Source organism: Lathamus discolor, chromosome 5, assembly GCF_037157495.1.
Source record: "Lathamus discolor isolate bLatDis1 chromosome 5, bLatDis1.hap1, whole genome shotgun sequence".
NCBI classification, from domain to species: Eukaryota; Metazoa; Chordata; class Aves; order Psittaciformes; family Psittacidae; genus Lathamus; species Lathamus discolor.
The window spans coordinates 24,439,994-24,460,637 of record NC_088888.1 but is presented as its reverse complement, the minus strand read 5'-3'; the positions used below and the strand labels follow the sequence as shown (position 1 = coordinate 24,460,637).

Genomic DNA, 20,644 nt, shown 5'->3' with positions numbered 1-20,644 from the left:
TATTCAACTGTGTTCTTTCCTTCTCTTCCATAGATTGTCTCAGAACCTCTGCTCTTGTTTTCACTCTCATTCCGAAGGAAGGAAGGGGGGAGGAGGGGGAGGGAGGGAAGGAAGGAAAAAAGGAAGGAGGGAAGCAAGGAGAGAGGGAAGGAGGGAGAGGAAAGAAGGAGGGAGGGAAAGAAGGAGCCATTTACGGCCATTTCTATCCCATTTTTTGCCCTGTTCTCACCAGTTTAAGCCATTTTTTGGCTATTTCTCACCCATCTTAAACTTTTTTTTCCCATTTCTAAACCATTTTTGGCCATCTCTAACCCAAATTTGGCCACTTCTAACACATTTTATGCCATTCTTTGCCACTTCTAACCGATTTCTGGCCATTTCTAACCCGTTTTGAGCCATTTTTTTGTAATTTCTAACCCATTTTAAGACATTTTGGCTTTTTTTTTAAACAACATTTTTCCCATTTCTAGCCCATTTTAATGTTGGTTTGGGGGGGGGGGTGTTTGTATTTCTGAAGTGGTTTTGGCCATTTCCAACCCATTTTTGCCAAATTCTGACCCATTTTAAACGCTTTTATGCCACTTCTAAGGCCGTTTTGAGCTTTTATTTGCAATTTCTAAACTGTTTTCACCGTTTCTAACCCAGTTTTGGCCACTTCTAACCTGGTTTAATGCCATTTTTTTTCAATTCTGCCTCTTTTTGGCCGTTTCTGACTCTGTTTAAACCACTTTTTTCTTTTTCTAATGCATTTTTGCCCAATTTGTCACCAGTTTTAAGCCAGTTTTGGACCATTTCTTACCCATTCTTGCCACTTCTAACATCATTTATGCCATTTTTAGCCCTTTGTAACCCTTTTGTGTCCGATTCTATCCTCTTTTAAGCCATTTGGCCCTTTCTAAACCATTTTTCTTCATTTCTAACCAATTTTTTGCCACTTCAAACACATTATTTCCCATTTCTTACCCATTTTAAGCCATTTTTTTTCTGGTTTCTAACCCGCTTTCCCCCATTTCTAACCTGTTTTAAGCCATTTATGTCTATTTCTAAACTGGGCACGGGTCGCTGCTGCCATCCTGTGGCCTAAACGCGGTACTGCAGGTGTTGGAGATGGGGGGGGCAGGTGAGTGGCTCAGTGCGGGCGCTAGCTGCTGCCATCCTGTGGCCAAAACGCGGTACTGCAGGTGTATGAGATGGGGGGGCAAGTGAGTGGCCTCAGTGCGGCGCTAGCTGCTGCCATCCTGTGGCCAAAACGCGGTACTGCAGGTGTATGAGATGGGGGGGCAAGTGAGTGGCTCAGTGCGGCGCTAGCTGCTGCCATCCTGTGGCCAAAACTCGGTACTGCAGGTGTTGGAGATGCGGAGGGCAGGTGAGTGGCTCAGTGCGGCGCTAGCTGCTGCCATCCTGTGGCCAAAACTCGGTACTGCAGATGTTGGAGATGCGGACGGGCAGGTGAGTGGCTCAGTGCGGCGCTAGCTGCTGCCATCATGTGGCCAAAACGCGGTACTGCAGGTGTTTGAGACGGGGGGGGTGGCCGTGAGTGGCCCCCCCACGGCTCCCATTGGCTGAGTCGCCTGTCAGTCACTCGCCGTCCCGCCCCGTTTCCGCGCCGCCCCCCCACGGCTCCCATTGGCTGAGGCGCCTGTCAGTCACTCTCCGTCCCGCCCCGTTTCCCGCGCCGCCCCCCCACGGCTCCCATTGGCTGAGGCGCCTGTCAGTCACTCGCCGTCCCGCCCCGTTTCCGCTCTGCCCCCCCACGGCTCCCATTGGCTGAGGCGGCCTGTCAGTCACTCTCCGTCCCGCCCCGTTTCCGCTCTGCCCCCCACGGCTCCCATTGGCTGAGGCGCCTGTCAGTCACTCTCCGTCCCGCCCCGCTTCCGCTCTGCCCCCCACGGCTCCCATTGGCTGAGGCGCCTGTCAGTCACTCGCCGTCCCGCCCCGTTTCCGCACCGCCCCCCCACGGCTCCCATTGGCTGAGGCGCCTGTCAGTCACTCGCCGTCCCGCCCCGTTTCCGCGCCGCCCCCCCACGGCTCCCATTGGCTGAGGCGCCTGTCAGTCACTCGCCGTCCCGCCCCGTTTCCCGCACCGCCCCCCCACGGCTTCCCATTGGCTGAGGCGCCTGTCAGTCACTCGCCGTCCCGCCCCGCTTCCGCTCTGCCCCCCCACGGCTCCCATTGGCTGAGGCGCCTGTCAGTCCCTCTCCGTCCCGCCCCGCTTCCGCTCTGCCCCCCCACGGCTCCCATTGGCTGAGGCGCCTGTCAGTCCCTCTCCGTCCCGCCCCGCTTCCGCTCTGCCCCCCCACGGCTCCCATTGGCTGAGGCGCCTGTCAGTCCCTCTCCGTCCCGCCCCGCTTCCGCTCTGCCCCCCCACGGCTCCCATTGGCTGAGGCGCCTGTCAGTCACTCTCCGTCCCGCCCCGTTTCCGCTCTGCCCCCCCACGGCTCCCATTGGCTGAGGCGCCTGTCAGTCACTCTCCGTCCCGCCCCGCTTCCGCTCTGCCCCCCCACGGCTCCCATTGGCTGAGGCGCCTGTCAGTCACTCTCCGTCCCGCCCCGTTTCCGCGCCGCCCCCCCACGGCTCCCATTGGCTGAGGCGCCTGTCAGTCACTCTCCGTCCCGCCCCGCTTCCGCGCCGCCCCCCCACGGCTCCCATTGGCTGAGGCGCCTGTCAGTCACTCGCCGTCCCGCCCCGTTTCCGCGCCGCCCCCCCACGGCTCCCATTGGCTGAGGCGCCTGTCAGTCACTCGCCGTCCCGCCCCGTTTCCGCTCTGCCCCCCCACGGCGCCCATTGGCTGAGTCGCCTGTCAGTCACTCTCCGTCCCGCCCCGCTTCCGCTCTGCCCCCCCACGGCTCCCATTGGCTGAGGCGCCTGTCAGTCACTCGCCGTCCCGCCCCATTTCCGCACCGCCCCCCCACGGCTCCCATTGGCTGAGGCGCCTGTCAGTCACTCTCCGTCCCGCCCCGTTTCCGCTCTGCCCCCCCACGGCTCCCATTGGCTGAGGCGCCTGTCAGTCACTCGCCGTCCCGCCCCGTTTCCGCACCGCCCCCCCACGGCTCCCATTGGCTGAGGCGCCTGTCAGTCACTCTCCGTCCCGCCCCGCTTCCGCTCTGCCCCCCCACGGCTCCCATTGGCTGAGGCGCCTGTCAGTCACTCGCCGTCCCGCCCCGTTTCCGCGCCGCCCCCCCACGGCTCCCATTGGCTGAGGCGGCTGTCAGTCACTCTCCGTCCCGCCCCGTTTCCGCACCGCCCCCCCACGGCTCCCATTGGCTGAGGCGCCTGTCAGTCCCTCTCCGTCCCGCCCCGCTTCCGCTCTGCGCCCCCACGGCTCCCATTGGCTGAGGCGCCTGTCAGTCACTCTCCGTCCCGCCCCGCTTCCGCTCTGCCCCCCCACGGCTCCCATTGGCTGAGGCGCCTGTCAGTCACTCTCCGTCCCGCCCCGCTTCCGCTCTGCCCCCCCACGGCTCCCATTGGCTGAGGCGCCTGTCAGTCACTCGCCGTCCCGCCCCGTTTCCGCGCCGCCCCCCCACGGCTCCCATTGGCTGAGGCGCCTGTCAGTCACTCTCCGTCCCGCCCCGTTTCCGCGCCGCCCCCCCACGGCTCCCATTGGCTGAGGCGCCTGTCAGTCCCTCTCCGTCCCGCCCCGCTTCCGCTCTGCCCCCCCACGGCTCCCATTGGCTGAGGCGCCTGTCAGTCACTCTCCGTCCCGCCCCGCTTCCGCTCTGCCCCCCCACGGCTCCCATTGGCTGAGGCGCCTGTCAGTCACTCTCCGTCCCGCCCCGCTTCCGCTCTGCCCCCCCACGGCTCCCATTGGCTGAGGCGCCTGTCAGTCACTCGCCGTCCCGCCCCGTTTCCGCGCCGCCCCCCCACGGCTCCCATTGGCTGAGGCGCCTGTCAGTCACTCTCCGTCCCGCCCCGTTTCCGCTCTGCCCCCCCACGGCTCCCATTGGCTGAGGCGCCTGTCAGTCACTCTCCGTCCCGCCCCGCTTCCGCTCTGCCCCCCCACGGCTCCCATTGGCTGAGGCGCCTGTCAGTCACTCGCCGTCCCGCCCCGTTTCCGCGCCGCCCCCCCACAGCTCCCATTGGCTGAGGCGCCTGTCAGTCACTCTCCGTCCCGCCCCGTTTCCGCTCTGCCCCCCCACGGCTCCCATTGGCTGAGGCGCCTGTCAGTCACTCGCCGTCCCGCCCCGTTTCCGCGCCGCCCCCCCACGGCTCCCATTGGCTGAGGCGCCTGTCAGTCACTCTCCGTCCCGCCCCGTTTCCGCGCCGCCCCCCCACGGCTCCCATTGGCTGAGGCGCCTGTCAGTCCCTCTCCGTCCCGCCCCGCTTCCGCTCTGCCCCCCCACGGCTCCCATTGGCTGAGGCGCCTGTCAGTCACTCTCCGTCCCGCCCCGTTTCCGCGCCGCCCCCCCACGGCTCCCATTGGCTGAGGCGCCTGTCAGTCCCTCTCCGTCCCGCCCCGCTTCCGCGCCGCCCCCCCACGGCTCCCATTGGCTGAGGCGCCTGTCAGTCACTCGCCGTCCCGCCCCGTTTCCGCACCGCCCCCCCACGGCTCCCATTGGCTGAGGCGCCTGTCAGTCACTCGCCGTCCCGCCCCGTTTCCGCTCTGCCCCCCCACGGCTCCCATTGGCTGAGGCGCCTGTCAGTCACTCGCCGTCCCGCCCCGTTTCCGCGCCGCCCCCCCACGGCTCCCATTGGCTGAGGCGCCTGTCAGTCACTCGCCGTCCCGCCCCGTTTCCGCTCTGCCCCCCCACGGCTCCCATTGGCTGAGGCGCCTGTCAGTCACTCTCCGTCCCGCCCCGTTTCCGCGCCGCCCCCCCACGGCTCCCATTGGCTGAGGCGCCTGTCAGTCCCTCTCCGTCCCGCCCCGCTTCCGCGCCGCCCCCCCACGGCTCCCATTGGCTGAGGCGCCTGTCAGTCACTCGCCGTCCCGCCCCGTTTCCGCACCGCCCCCCCACGGCTCCCATTGGCTGAGGCGCCTGTCAGTCACTCGCCGTCCCGCCCCGTTTCCGCTCTGCCCCCCCACGGCTCCCATTGGCTGAGGCGCCTGTCAGTCACTCGCCGTCCCGCCCCGTTTCCGCGCCGCCCCCCCACGGCTCCCATTGGCTGAGGCGCCTGTCAGTCACTCTCCGTCCCGCCCCGTTTCCGCGCCGCCCCCCCACGGCTCCCATTGGCTGAGGCGCCTGTCAGTCACTCTCCGTCCCGCCCCGCTTCCGCGCCGCCCCCCCACGGCTCCCATTGGCTGAGGCGCCTGTCAGTCACTCGCCGTCCCGCCCCGTTTCCGCGCCGCCCCCCCACGGCTCCCATTGGCTGAGGCGCCTGTCAGTCACTCGCCGTCCCGCCCCGTTTCCGCTCTGCCCCCCCACGGCGCCCATTGGCTGAGTCGCCTGTCAGTCACTCTCCGTCCCGCCCCGCTTCCGCTCTGCCCCCCCACGGCTCCCATTGGCTGAGGCGCCTGTCAGTCACTCGCCGTCCCGCCCCATTTCCGCACCGCCCCCCCACGGCTCCCATTGGCTGAGGCGCCTGTCAGTCACTCTCCGTCCCGCCCCGTTTCCGCTCTGCCCCCCCACGGCTCCCATTGGCTGAGGCGCCTGTCAGTCACTCGCCGTCCCGCCCCGTTTCCGCACCGCCCCCCCACGGCTCCCATTGGCTGAGGCGCCTGTCAGTCACTCTCCGTCCCGCCCCGCTTCCGCGCCGCCCCCCCACGGCTCCCATTGGCTGAGGCGCCTGTCAGTCCCTCTCCGTCCCGCCCCGCTTCCGCTCTGCCCCCCCACGGCTCCCATTGGCTGAGGCGCCTGTCAGTCACTCTCCGTCCCGCCCCGTTTCCGCGCCGCCCCCCCACGGCTCCCATTGGCTGAGGCGCCTGTCAGTCCCTCTCCGTCCCGCCCCGCTTCCGCTCTGCCCCCCCACGGCTCCCATTGGCTGAGGCGCCTGTCAGTCACTCTCCGTCCCGCCCCGCTTCCGCTCTGCCCCCCCACGGCTCCCATTGGCTGAGGCGCCTGTCAGTCACTCGCCGTCCCGCCCCGTTTCCGCGCCGCCCCCCCACGGCTCCCATTGGCTGAGGCGCCTGTCAGTCACTCTCCGTCCCGCCCCGTTTCCGCTCTGCCCCCCCACGGCTCCCATTGGCTGAGGCGCCTGTCAGTCACTCTCCGTCCCGCCCCGTTTCCGCTCTGCCCCCCCACGGCGCCCATTGGCTGAGTCGCCTGTCAGTCACTCGCCGTCCCGCCCCGTTTCCGCTCTGCCCCCCCCACGGCTCCCATTGGCTGAGGCGCCTGTCAGTCACTCGCCGTCCCGCCCCGTTTCCGCGCCGCCCCCCACGACTCCCATTGGCTGAGGCGCCTGTCAGTCACTCGCCGTCCCGCCCCGTTTCCGCGCCGCCCCCCCACGGCTCCCATTGGCTGAGGCGCCTGTCAGTCCCTCTCCGTCCCGCCCCGCTTCCGCTCTGCCCCCCCACGGCTCCCATTGGCTGAGGCGCCTGTCAGTCACTCTCCGTCCCGCCCCGCTTCCGCTCTGCCCCCCCACGGCTCCCATTGGCTGAGGCGCCTGTCAGTCACTCTCCGTCCCGCCCCGCTTCCGCTCTGCCCCCCCACGGCTCCCATTGGCTGAGGCGCCTGTCAGTCACTCTCCGTCCCGCCCCGCTTCCGCTCTGCCCCCCCACGGCTCCCATTGGCTGAGGCGCCTGTCAGTCACTCGCCGTCCCGCCCCGTTTCCGCACCGCCCCCCCACGGCTCCCATTGGCTGAGGCGCCTGTCAGTCACTCTCCGTCCCGCCCCGTTTCCGCTCTGCCCCCCCACGGCTCCCATTGGCTGAGTCGCCTGTCAGTCCCTCGCCGTCCCGCCCCGTTTCCGCTCTGCCCCCCCACGGCTCCCATTGGCTGAGGCGCCTGTCAGTCACTCTCCGTCCCGCCCCGTTTCCCCTCTGCCCCCCCACGGCTCCCATTGGCTGAGGCGCCTGTCAGTCACTCGCCGTCCCGCCCCGTTTCCGCTCTGCCCCCCCACGGCTCCCATTGGCTGAGGCGCCTGTCAGTCACTCTCCGTCCCGCCCCGTTTCCGCTCTGCCCCCCCACGGCTCCCATTGGCTGAGGCGCCTGTCAGTCACTCTCCGTCCCGCCCCGTTTCCGCACCGCCCCCCAACGCGCCCTTTTGCTGAGCCTGAGGGCCCCATCTCCAACAGCTGCAGTTCCGCGTTTTGGCCACAGGATGGCAGCAGCTAGCGCTGCACTGAGCCACTCGCCCCCGCCACACCTGCAGTACCGCGTTTTGGCCACAGGAGGGCAGCAGCTAGCGCTGCACTGAGCCACTCACTTGCCCCCCAATCTCCAACAGCTGCAGTACCGCGTTTTGGCCACATGATGGCAGCAGCTAGCGCTGCACTGAGCCACTCACCTGCCCCCCCCATCTCCAACACCTGCAGTACCGCGCTTTGGCCACAGGATGGCAGCAGCTAGCGCCGCACTGAGCCACTCACCTGCCCCCCCATCTCCAACACCTGCAGTACCGCGTTTTGGCCACAGGATGGCAGCAGCTAGCGCTCCACTGAGCCACTCACCTGCCCCCCCCATTTCCAACACCTGCAGTACCGAGGTTTGGCCACAGGAGGGCAGCAGCGACCCGTGCCCCGCGCCACGCCATGCCCCACCCCTCCCACCGTCTGCAGTACCGAAGTCTGGACACCTGGTGGCAGCACACGCTCACTTTTCCGCCCGCAGCCCAGTTTAGAAATAGACAAAAATGGCTTAAAATAGGTTAGAAATGGGGGAAAGCGGGTTAGAAACAGAAAAAAAAAAGGCTTAAAATGGGTAAGAAATGGGAAATAATGTGTTTGAAGTGGCAAAAAATTGGTTAGAAATAAAGAAAAATGGTTTAGAAAGGGCCAAATGGCTTAAAAAAGGATAGCCTCGGACATAAAAGGGTTACAAAGGGCTAAAAACGGCATAAATGATGTCAGAAGTGGCAAAAATGGGTTAGAAATTGTCAAAACTGGCTTAAAACTGGTGACAAATGGGCAAAAATGCGTTAGAAAAAGAAAAAAGTGGTTTAAACGGACTCAGAAATGGGCCAAAAAGAGGCAGAAATTGGAAAAAAATGGCATTAAACAGGTTAGAAGTGGCCAAAAATGGGTTAGAAATGGCGAAAACAGTTTAGAAATTGCAAATAAAAGCTTAAAACGGTTTAGAAGTGGGCATAAAAGCGTTAAAAGCATTAAAATGGGTCAGAATTTGGCAAAAATGGGTTGGAAATGGCCAAAACCACTTCAGAAATACAAAAAAAAAAAAAAACCAAAACCAACATTAAAATGGGCTAGAAACGGGAAAAAAAATGTGTTAAAAAAAAAAAGCCAAAATGTCTTAAAATGGGTTAGAAATTACAAAAAATGGCTCAAAACGGGTTAGAAATGATCAGAAATCGGTTAGAAGTGGCAAAAAATGGCATAAAATGTGTTAGAAGGGGCCAAATTTGGGTTAGAGATGGCCAAAAATGGCTTTGAAATGGGAAAAAAAGGTTTAAGATGGGTGAGAAATAGCCAAAAAATGGCTTAAACTGGTGAGAACAGGGCAAAAATGGGATAGAAATGGCCGTAAATGGCTCCTTCTTTCCCTCCCTTTTACTCTCCCTCCTTCCCTCTCTCCTTGCTTCCCTCCTTCCTGTTTTCCTTCCCTCCCTCCCTCCCTCCCTCCCTCCTTCGGAATGAGAGTGAATACAAGAGCAGAGGTTCTGAGACAATCTAATGGAAGAGAAGGTAAGAACACAGTTGAATACGGGGAAGAGAATAGAAGGGAAGAGGACCTAAGAGATTACTAGAGAAGAGCATCCAGGGGAAAAGAATACCAGGGAACGTAAGAGATCTAACAGAATCTAAGATTAGAGAGCTGAAGAGCACCTAAGAAGAGAATATAGGGGGAGAGAGTATCATTGAAGAGAAGAGAATCTAAGATTACCAGAGTAGAGAATCTAAGAGAAGCCAAGAGAGAAAAATTGAAGAGCACACAGGAAAAGGGAAGAGAAATTTAGAGAAGCTAAGAAAAGGAAATGAAGAGACTGTAAGAGGATACCAGCAAATAAAACAGAAGGGAATCTAAGAGAACAATATGTAAGCAAATATAGAAGAGAGACAGGAATAAGTGAAAACACTATACACTGTAAGACAATATAGGAGAAAATAAGAAAACGTAGGACTACAAAAAAAGGGAAGAGAATATAAAAGAGGGAAGAGACTCTTAAGAGAGCAAAAGAGAAGGGAATAGAAGAGAAAGGAATATATGAGAAGGGACTATAAGAGAATCTAAGATAAGGGAAGAGAACGTAAGAGGAGATAATTTAAAAGAAAAGAGAAGGGAATAAAAGAGAAGAGAATATAAGGGAGAGGAAGAGACTAAGAGAATACAGGACAAGAGAAGAGAGTAAGAGAAGGGAACAGAAGAAAATGCGAAAGGATACAAGAGAAGGGAGGAGAAGAGAATAGAGATTAGAAAAGACTAGGAGAATAGATGGAAAGAGAATATAAAAGAATCTGAGAAAACAACCAGAAGGGAAGGGAAGAGACTATAAGAAAATGGAAGAGACTATGAGAATAGAGGAGAACAGGAGAGAAAAGAGTACAAGAGACGGGAAGGGAAGGGAAGACAGACGGGAAGGGAAGAGACTGTAAGAGAGTATTAGAGAAGACAAAAGCAATGTGCTCCTGGCTTGGTAAGGTCTTTATTTTTTCAGGACAACTATCTGACTTCATTAAAAGCAGGAATCTTTAAATATAAATAGTCTTGTCTGTCGTGGAGCTCCAAACCTTTGCAGCAGTCATCCAGCTGTGAGAGGCAGCTGCACAAAGGGAATCCTTTCTCTAAGGCGAGCAGCTGAGCAGCGACCTGTTACAGCCACCCATCAATGTCCAGCTGCGCGGCGACACGAATGCCACCAACGGAGCAGATAAGCTCTGGCACCAGCCCCCGAACAGGAGGGGACGCTGCTGCGTGCACGGAACGCAGAGGCAGAGCGCTTGCTGCGTGTGCACCGAGTAGCAATAACAAGAGTTTTCCATTCACATCCCCAGTGGCCTTACCTCCTCCTCCCGTGCCACTTTGCCGTGCTTCACTGCGGCACCCGAGGACCTTGTCCCTATATGGCTGGGTTCGTGAGCACACCGCGCACCGGGCAGCCCGCATCACCTGTGGGGCTCTGTGATCACCAGGCTGCGGCAAAGGCAGCAGTAGAGAGGGGTCCCTTGGAAATGTGCTGTCTGCCTGCAGGCACCGCGCTGTTACGGCACCTCCTTGAAATCGGGGGCTAAATACACATCTCTGTCCCTGCGAGTGGTGCCCGGGGCTGCCGGGAAAGCGAATCTGTGGACTAGGCTGCGTGTGTTCTGGTCTGTGAGCCCCCCGTCAGCTGTGGTACAGCGGAAGTCCTGTCACTGTAAAATGTTTGGCAGATAATACCCTTCAGGGAACTAGAAACCCGCACTGATGCTGCGTGCCTGGCAGGCTAGGAAAGGTAGATACATTTGGGGTTACGCACACGAAAGCTCTACACCCTGCTGCGGTTTAAGTGCCATTGTTCTTATAGGCAGATGGCAAAGCAGCCTCAGGCCTCCTGCTGGGCTCAGGGGTCCATCAGCTGCACCAGAGGAGCCTTGCTTTCAGGACGTGACACTCGCTATGCTGGTAAGTGACCAGTTCAAATAGGCTGAAATGCAAGCGAATTTGCCCAGAGCTGGGTGTTACTCCCGCTGGTACTGGTACCTGTGGTAGCAAACATTTAATGAGAACCACATGCTGAGCAGACCTCAGTATTTCAAACAAGCCAGTTTCCCCTCCCTGGCTGCATTACACTATGTTCCTCCAGATGAACTGAACCTCATGCCAGCAAAGCACTTTAGCTCAAGGTACCAAAGACGAGCTTCAGCAAGGGCACAATCGCACCAGACACACCAAAGAGCGTGAGGAGGAGAAGCCCTTCCGTAAGAAAGAAGGGTAGCTGTGGCTTTGGGGTTTTAAAGAGACCCTCAGCAGCTGCAGGGAAACACCTGCATGCCCTGGGGTTCTAACCATAGGATCACAGAACGGTTTTGGCTGGAAGGAACCTTTAAAGGTCACCTAGTCCAACCCCTCCCCTGCAACGAGCAGGGACATCTCCAACTACATCGGGGGGCTCAGAACCACAACCAGCCTGGCCTCGGATGTCTCCAGGGACGGTGCATCCACCACCTCTCCGGGCAACCTGTGCCAGTGCTTTACCACCCTCATTACAGAAAAATAATGGGACTGACCTGCAGTGCCCGGCTCTCCCTCCCTCCGGCCCTTGCCTTCTCCTCAGCAGTGCAGCTCCTCTGCTGCAGAGCTGGGATCCCCCTCAGGAAAATCAACTCTGAGCCCTGAAACTGCCCCACGAGTCTCCGCCCACACAAGCGGGTCAGGATAGCAACGCTTTGTCAAGCTGTCGCGCACATCACCTAGACGGAAGACACCGTAAACAAGGACAGCACACTGGGAGTACTCTGGTGGACTCCCATCGGGTTGGAAAGACTGCATGGGTACTAATTCAACAAAGACAATACCAAGAGCTGTAAACTCTGCTGGCAGTACCCGAACGTCAAGAGGAAACTGGGGAGCTGCATTGTTACAACATCCAACAGGATGATGAGAAAAATAGTGGTAATTCCCCGCAGAGCTGCTGCAAAACAGCCTGCAAGCAAACCGATTGCTGCTTAGGCAAAAAGCAATGCAATGGTCTCAAATCAGGAAAGCAAATCAAGCTGAGATTTCCTGTGACAATGCTTTCAATTACATGAATGTACTTGACTGGAAGGGAAAAAAAACTTCTTGAATTAAGCACGCAAGCAAGTTGAACAAAATAATTCCATCCTTGTTCAAGCAGAGGACATGGTTTTGCTCCGATTTACTGCCCCCAGGTGTTTCTATAGGAGGATCTAGATCTGTCCAGCTGTTGAAGGGACACTCTGCATTTATGCCAATGTAAGAGGAAACAAAGTCCTGCATCCAGATCTTGGGCCCCAACTCCAGAGGGACGTGGAGCCGCGCAAGTGAGCCAGAGGAAACCATGGAGATGCTGAGAGGGCTGGAGCACCTCTGCTCCGCAGCCAGGCTGAGAGAGATGGGCTTGTTCGGCCTGGAGAATAACAGGTTCCTTAAGGGGGGGAAACCTTAGAGCAGCTCCAGTGCCTACAGGGGCCACAAGAAACCTGGAGAGGGGCTTTGGACAAGGGCGTGTAGGGACAGGCCAAGGGGGAATGGCTTGAACCTGCCAGAGGGGAGACTGAGACGGGCTCTCAGGCAGAAGTTCTTCCCTGTGAGGGTGCTGAGGCGCTGGCACGGGGTGCCCAGAGAAGCTGTGGCTGCCCCGTCCCCGGCAGTGTTCTAGGCCAGGCAGGACACAGGGGCTTGGAGCAAGCTGCTCTACTGTGAGGTGTCCCTGCCCGCCTGTGGGCAGGGGTTGGAACTGGATGAGCTTTAAGGTCCCTTCCAACATGAACCATTCCAGGATTCTATAAAATGCAGAAGCGGGGAGGGTAACTACAGACCAATTGGTGAAAGCAGAGGGTAAATGCATTTCCTCTCTTGGCAACGTCCGAGGAGCATCTGCTACAATTACCAGACATACCTCCACTCTCCTCTGTTGCTTCCCATTAGCAGAAACTTCTCTTTTCTTTCTGGTCTTGCAGCTGAAAGAAAGAGGTTAAAAAAATCTTCTGGAGCTCCCGAAAGAGTCTGTTCCGGCACGCACAGTGTCCACGCGAGAGCATGCTGCTCTGAAACAGAAGGGTTCTTTTATTTACCGAACAACAAGAACCGGGTTTTTCTTCAGCTCAAGAAACCGCTGACGTGAGTCCACCACAGCATCAACAGTGACGAGGCTGACAGGCTGGTGCGTCTAATACCAGCTATCACATCTTCCACCTCGCTTAGCTTAGGTTTCAGCACAGCTGCTGAGCACCACTGCTCGCCACCAAACACCAGTTTGGGAAGTGCCGAGTGGAAAGTTCTGCCACCATTTATTTAGCCAGCAGATCGACACTGAAGACCAAACGGGGATAAAATCTCCTACGCAGGAGGAGGAGGTGCCAGAGAAACCCTTATGTACCAGCGAGCTGGTGGCGCTGGGCACCAGCCCTGTACACGTAGCCTGTGCCCATCCTGCAGCCCCACAGGCTGGCCCTGCTCCTCCCGGCCGGGATGCCGGGCTGCACGGCCCCCACACGTCCTGCCTCTGCTGACACCTGCTGCCGACTCTGTGGCCCTAAACCTACAGGTAATACCACTTGGGGTTCATTCTCTCTTGCTCTCTGTGAACTGCTGCTCAGGGTCCTGCTGGGGCGGGAGGGAGGCATCAGGTACCTGGTTTCTGCGTGGCAGTGCAGCCCCTGCGATGCAGACATCCATGCAGGAGATCGTCATCTCTTGCAGTTTCTGTGCTTACTCCAGCGTATTCTCTGGGCACTTTACCTGGAAGATCACAGCACGTTATTTCCTAACAGTAGCTGGGAATCGGAAGCTAAACCCATTCTAACACGGGAAACAAGTGATTCAAAAAACACCCCTTTTCTGACCAAATGAGCCCTTGCATCCACTCCCAGGGTCTCCTGAAGCAGTTCCGTGGTTAGGGTGGTGACATTACCGCTTTCAAGGGATGCGGTGACAGATGAGCCTGAAAGAACACAGGTTTCAAGAAAAGAAAAGAACAAAGTGCTGTGCCTTAGGTCACTGTATTTGAGAGCTGTGAACAACAGCAGCAAGGGCAGAGCAGGCAGTTTCCAGATTTCTTTATGCTGTTTGGAAACAGCGAGGAAAAGCCCCTCACCTAAGCGCTGCGGCCCTCACCCAGAGCTCTTCGTCCCCAGAGGCAGTGTGTCCGCTCACTCTTTCTGGCTGTGCTTCCCTGCCAGGTCAGCTCGCTGCCCAGGGCCTGGCCAGCAGCGCCCACGGTTGCATTAACACCCCCGGGAAGTACTGCCCTGCCCAAGTCTAGTCTCCTACCTGTGCAGCATACATACTACATCTTTGCTGACAGCTACCCATCCCTTTGAGAGGGAAAACCACGGCTGTTGCCACACATGTGGCAGATTTGAGGGCAGCTGATGCAGAAAATGCCACGCTGTACACCATGCTTCCCGCCCTGTTTTCTTCTTCTTCTCCTCCCTCTGCTCAGTCCAGGTCCCTTCCCTCACACTGAATGAGGGTCCTCATTCTGCCTTTTAAAGTACGTTTTCAAAGAGAGCGAAAGAAACCAGACACAAACTGTGCCTGAACTGAAAAATCGTCCGCTGCTTCAGGCGGCTGCGTGAGCCTTGTCGCCCTTGCAGCTGTCAGCAAGTACACTGCTATTAGCTACCCTTGGAAAGCAAAAGGCTTAGGGTCCCCGTTAGCCCGTTCGCCTTTACGGTGTGCTGTCAACGCTCACGACGGGCATCACTTACGTGTCCAGGCGAGAGGTGTTCAGCAAGGAAGACACCTTCTGCTTTCAGAAACAGCACAGAGGGCCTTCAAAAACGCTCTCTCCTGCAGGATCCCCTTCTGGGCTTCTGCATCTCACTGGTTATAATGAATGCCTGTTCCAAACAGATTACCATGAAAATGTTCCCTACTTTGAAGAGAGACGAAGCTTGAGCCGTATCAACCCGTTCTCCTACCGTTAACCCAGAAAGCAAACTACTTACTTGTTCTGCAACCCCTGTCACGTTCCTGGTTTCTGCCTGTTGACATGGGGCACCCTGCCCGACTTCCAGTGAGCTCCACTGAAGTTGTCTACTCTGAAATACTGAAAAACAGTAATGCGTTTGTGTCTGTGGCCTCCTGGATAGGCCTCCTAGGATGGCAAATAAAACCTGCTGTTGAGATACCATTTGTTTGGGAGCACTGCTTAGAAGGGCTCATGGTGCCTGCACAACACACCACAGCTGGTGAGCAGGAACATTTACTCTTTCCAAGGGCAGCAAGCGAGCACATAATTTCTCCTGGCTATTTGCTGACCTGGTTATTTGAGCTCTGCAAGGCACTGCCTCTCCCCAGCTGTGGGGGAGAAACAGAGAGGGCTGGAGCTGGTGTACTTTCAAAGGCTCATTTTCATACTGGCCCCATTAGACACTTAAGGCTTGTTCCAGCCTTTGCTAGTTCTCCCTGCTGCCTGTTGCGGTCGATTCTTTTATCTTCTGGGCTCTTAACTTCCTCTTTGTGTCCAAATCACAGAGCTGCTGCAGGTGTTGGCTGTAGCACATTCCCTCACCTCCGAAGAGGTCTCCTGGCATGATTCCTGCAGCAGCATTGTTTTCAAAGCTAGCCAAGAGCTGCAGATGCACATAGATGCTGCAGCACTGTCCTATGGTTTGCTTGCTCAGGATGCTTTCGAGCCCCAGGAATGTGCACCCATGGAGCCATGTTTCCCTTGCAGGGAAAAACCTAAGACATCTCAGACCTCCCAGGTCTTTTCTGTCCATGAACGACTGCACCTGGAATATACTCCTGCATTAACTCCTCCAAAACAGGAGGGCAAACAGCAATACTGACCTTAGAGCCAGGGTAATCAAATCACTCACTAGAACCGGCCACACCTCACCTCTTTATTTCACATGGCTGCTGATCACACTTCCTGCCACGGCACTGGTGAGCCTGGAACTGTGGCAGAAGCTGTAACGCTTCTGAGACGCAAACCAGCTTTCACAACCCTTGAAAGGCAGCGTGCAGACCCCTGACTCTGGTTCTTGCTGCAGACCGCTAAATGCTACCACCAAGGACATCATTCAGTAGCAGCTACAAGATTGCTCTGATCACTAATGAGAAATGAGGCAGAGACAGCTCAGGAACGAAGAAGAGGACAGCTGCCCTTTTGAGGCACATCTCCAAAAGCATTCTGAGCAGCAAGGATGCTGGCTGCCTTCTCCTGAGCACCACTATAAGGGGAAGGGATAAGAGCTGGGTTTAGGCATCCCTTTGCCATTATCACCTGGTTGTAACAGCTCACATAACTCCTAACTGCAGGATCCGAGGCTGGCCCAAAACAGAGGCACAAGCATTTTCCCCTGTTGTTGAGATTGCTCTGGAACCTCAAAAGGCCCCAGCTCTGCTCGACTTCAGGGCTGCACAGAAAGTGCCCAACCACTAGAGTGAAACCAGACCTCAGCTCAACTCAAAGCCACACAAGGGGGATGGAGGAGGAAGGAAACACAAACTAGGGTTAAATGAAAGGGAAGGAGGAAAGAAACACAAGCGAGGCAAACTAACCACGGGTGTCAGTTCCGGTACTTTTGAAATGCCTTCAGCTCCACTGAAATAACTACTATTCATGTTCTTACTCTGGACACTTCCATGGGGGCGGGATAGGAAGCAGGGAGTTATTTAAACAAGAAATATCTTTTTTTCTGTGGAATTCCCATTCAGCTGCAGAGGGCTCATAAGAACAATTCTCACAGTCATGGTGATGCTGCGAGGGCTGGGGCAGCTCTGCTCTGGAGCCAGGCTGAGAAAGCTGGATTGGGTCAGCCTGGAGAAGAGAAGGCTCCTTAAGGGGAGACCTTAGAGCAGCTCCAGTGCCTAAAGGGGCTACAAGAAACCTGGAGTGGGGCTTTGGACAAGGGCCGGCAGGGACAGGACAAGGGGAATTGGCTTTAAACCGGCCAAGGGGACACTGAGATTAGACATTAGGAAGAAATTCTTCCCTGGGAGGGTGCTGAAGCACTGGCACCCAGAGAAGCTGTGGCTGCCCCATCCCTGGCAGTGTTCAAGGCCAGGTTGGACAGAGGGGCTTGGAGCAACCTACTCTAGTGGAAGGTGTCCCTGCCCAAGGCAGGGGGTTGGAACTGGATGAGCTTTAAGGTCCCTTCCAACCCAAACCATACCACGACATTTTTCCATCCCTGGTGATAGGCAGGAAGGTGTCAAGTCCCCCGCTCCCCATCCCTCTCTGGGGATCAGCACTCACTGTAGGGGCAGCTCTCCAGCGCACAGGGCAATTCTCCTTTTGGAGACAGCCTCCTGGAAGGATGCAGCCATTTCATCCTGTTTCAGGGAAACACCTCTCCATGTGCTATCATCACAACCGGCCACAAACTTCCCCTTTGTTGGGGGAAGAGAGGGAAACTGATGTGTTTGACTCCTGGAAAGGCTCTGGGCTGTGATGAGAAACATCCTGCACACAGGAAAAAAAAAAAAAAAAATCAAGTAGTTTTGGGAAGGCCTGGCAAACTGCTGGACCTCGAGAAGAGCTTCACAGAAACTGCACTTTCCTGTTACTGTCAATCATTTGGGCTATACAGGCTGAGATACCAGAACATTGGAGTTACTGCAGATAAAGACTGTGAAGGTAGCATTTTATCCTGGCTGCTCTCCTCAGCCAAAACCACTGCAGCAAGCTGGGTTAATGCGTGGATTCACATGCTGCCAGCACCAATGCAGCCTCTGCTGCTGCACCTTTCTCTGCACAGTCACCCCAGCTCTAAACCTGGCTCCCACCCACATTTGCCTAGGGGCTCTTGTGCCTCTCAACACTCCCTCATGTTGTCTAGGCCTGAGGCTGCACTGAAGGTGCTGCTCAAATGCTAGAAACACCAGATGAAGGGACAACACTTGCAAGGGAGGCTCTTTAAGTAATACTTAAAACACTAGTGCTCTGACCACTGTTAATTTTCTTGCAATGCACAAATGAGCACACCGGGGCAAGCTCTCCTCATTAAATTTCAGTGTGACAGAGCAGAATCTCACAGTGTTTGTCTTAAGTGATTCTCTTTTAATAGTAAAAATACATCGTTACTTTTACTGTTAAGCAGGTATCCTGCTTGTATAGGTTTACTAGATTATTTTCCATGATAGATAAAATAACCAACTAGAACAGTCAACAATGAGCAGTAACCTCCAGGTCTGTCACCTACGTCAACTGCAGCTGGATAATATCTCTACCCTTTTCTTTATACAGCACTTCTGATTTTGGCAGAATAATGTTTTAAAATACATTGAGACATCGGTTAGCCAAATGCTTCTCTATGATTCTATGATACAACGTTAGGTACAATGACCTACCTCCTTTCGCTAGGCAAAGCTCCAGGGTAATGGATATTTCGTAGTATCAGAATTAGCAGTGGAATTCAGAACGCTCTTTAGCCAGGCCCTGAAATATTTAACATGAAATAAGATACAACCAGTATCTAAAACCATCGGTGTTATCAGTGCTGTTCCCAGGCCAAAAGTCAAAAACACAGCGCTGCACCAGCTGCTAAGGAGAAAAAAAAATCACTGTTACTGCTCAACCCAGGACAGACAGACACTCTCTGTGGTTAAAAAGAATGCTATCTTAGTACAACCTATGAAACTAAGCCACTGCAAACTGCTGCTGTAGTTAAACAGTAAGTTGGGGTACCATGTGCCTGCCAGAGAGTTCTGAAATTGAGCCCTAAAAGGACATAAGAAGGAAAAGGAAGGGGCCTGCTGCAGATCTGTACAGACAACACACCGCCAGAAGCCTGTCCACAGAGCACCAGGACAGTCTAGAAACGGGAGACTTTCCCAGAAACAAGTCCTGGAGCATTTCCAGTTCATCCTCAAATAACCAGTGGCAGGGCGAAGGATGCCGGGCCAGGAGCCTCCGAGGCGCCTGAGATTCATCAAGGGAGATGAAGGCAGAATCAAGCGCACTGGGGGCTCCTGACCCGGCTCGTCTCCGGCAGACCGCAACCCTGCCGCGCCGGGCGGCCAGCGGGCAAGAGACGCCCCTCTGCGCCCACCCAAGGGACGGGCGGGCGGGCGGGCCCGCTCGCCTCCCCGATAACCCCGGACCCCCGGTGGGCTCGGATCTCAGCTGCTGCCACCGCCGAAGGGACCCGGACCCTGCCCGCCGCCACGCTGCTCCCGAAGGCTGCGCATGCGGCCCCGACACGGCGCGCGGAGAGACCGGAGCTGGTGCACGAACGCCGGGCTGCGGCCACGAGCACCCCTCACGCCAACCCGGAGCTAGGCGGCCATTGCTCACCGGAAGCCAGCAACCACCACGTGACACCGGCCACTTCCGGGGACAACAGCTGGGACAAAGAGAGCGCCACGGCTCATGCGCGGAGGCCGGGCTGCAGTACCGAACTCTGGGCACAGGACGGCAGCAGCGAGCGGCGCCCGGCGCCACACCGCCACTTCCCCCCTACCGCGCTGGACCGATTTGTGCGGGGGGCTCCCCTTCCAGCATCCCCAAACCCAGCTGTTGCCCCCCTCTCTTCAGAGGACTCCCCCAGTCTTCTACTCACCTGCTCAGTGACACTGGGGTGCCCCAAACGCCACCCTCCGTCCCCCGATTCCCCACACCTCCGTGTTTGTTCCACCCCCCCCTCCCACCCCCAAAGCAAAAGGAAGGAAACGAACGAACAAAAAAAAAATAAAAAAATCTCAGCAAAAACTGAGAAAAACTGCGCCAGGGATGCCGAGAAAAGCACCGTAAAGAAACTCGATAGTCAATGTAACTATTAGAGTAGGTATTTGCCTAGTCAGGCTGGGCTTGGGGGGCGTTGCTCCTCCTAACACGTGCGCGCTCACTGCCCAGCTCCTCACAAACGTCTGTCAGTAGATACACATACTCTTAAGATTTCTGAGAAGAGGAGGGGTCCCTCTTGGAGCTCTGCCACTCCTCCTTGAGCGTGCGCACTGTCCGCTGGTGGTGGTCGTGAGGATGAAGGCTCAAAGTCTTCCTCTAGGTTGAAGAACTTTCTACCTTTTCTCTTGGAGTATGCGCAGTACTTTCATGTCCGTTTCCCAAACCACTGGAGCAGTCCTAGTCAGTATACTTCTTTAGGAGTCCCTTTTGGTTTAGGCCTAGACAAGCAGTAACAAAGGTGCTTAATTAACTAACTTACCTTACAATTTTATACTAACTCCTTCTTGAAGCTTCTTTGTCTTAGTGAATTCCTATTATCAATCACCTTCATGATTCTGGGGAAGAAGGAGGAACCAGCAACACCCCTCCTACCCAGGTGCCACAGCCAAGCCATAGCGAGCTGCATCTGTAAACTAATGCTTTACAGCTTTTGAATTAAAGCTCCGGGGGCTTTGCTTCAGCCTCCTTCATAGCCCTGCCTCCCTCAGGAAGCACTCATGCTATAGCAGCAGTTCACTTCATTTTGTAAACACCCACGAGACATGTAACGTTCTTTAGTTGTACAGGGATTTCTAGGAAGCCTCTGTAAACTGTGCTGATTTAGCATGATTTTCAATGCGAAATCCCCATCCCAGAACACGTTTCCATCAGGTGTCAGGCACAGGAGTGACTCAGTCCTGGCCTCTGCTGCAGGAACGCAAACAAGTTACAACTCACATGGGGATTTGGGTCTTTTCCCAGAGGCAAGACAAAAATCATGTTGGAGTGAGAGTAAAAGCTAAGGGAGGACCAAGAGGATGAAGCAGGTCACATGAAGAAGGCCACAGGGGAAGGGGAAGAAGGAGCAGAGCAGCTTGGTCCCCACTCAGTGTCTGAAAAAGCAGTCCCTGTGCACTCTCCCTCTGCTAGGTTGTTTTGTGGGTTCTCCCCCAAGTTATAAAAAAGCATTTTCAGGTTTTCGTATTGCAGTATTTCTCCAATGACATTCCTCTGTACTGTCTGTACTCAGCAGTGGGACATGGCACTCCTGCATGAAGGGGACGCAAAAGTCACTGCAAGCAAAGGATGAATCTTAT

At 56.3% G+C, this 20,644-nt stretch overlaps 2 long non-coding RNA genes across 8 annotated transcripts; one reads left to right on the top strand and one right to left on the bottom strand.

Moving 5' to 3' along the window:
• Positions 1-9,673: 9,673 nt before the first annotated feature.
• Positions 9,674-18,988, bottom strand: LOC136014917 (uncharacterized). 7 transcript variants are annotated; one of them, XR_010612967.1, is made up of 6 exons: positions 18,960-18,988; positions 18,014-18,101; positions 16,920-17,126; positions 14,662-14,762; positions 12,609-14,553; positions 9,674-12,492 (listed from the first exon to the last, which is right to left on the bottom strand). It is a non-coding gene; the product is annotated as an uncharacterized LOC136014917 (long non-coding RNA). The 7 variants fall into 7 exon arrangements; XR_010612968.1 differs by lacking the exon at positions 18,960-18,988 and having other exon boundaries at positions 12,609-12,669; positions 12,784-14,553; positions 18,014-18,949; XR_010612970.1 differs by lacking the exon at positions 18,960-18,988 and having other exon boundaries at positions 12,609-13,244; positions 13,343-14,553; positions 18,014-18,949.
• LOC136014918 (uncharacterized) lies at positions 12,589-14,846 on the top strand. Its single transcript, XR_010612972.1, has 2 exons — positions 12,589-13,256; positions 14,567-14,846. It is a non-coding gene; the product is annotated as an uncharacterized LOC136014918 (long non-coding RNA).
• Positions 18,989-20,644: the final 1,656 nt, after the last annotated feature.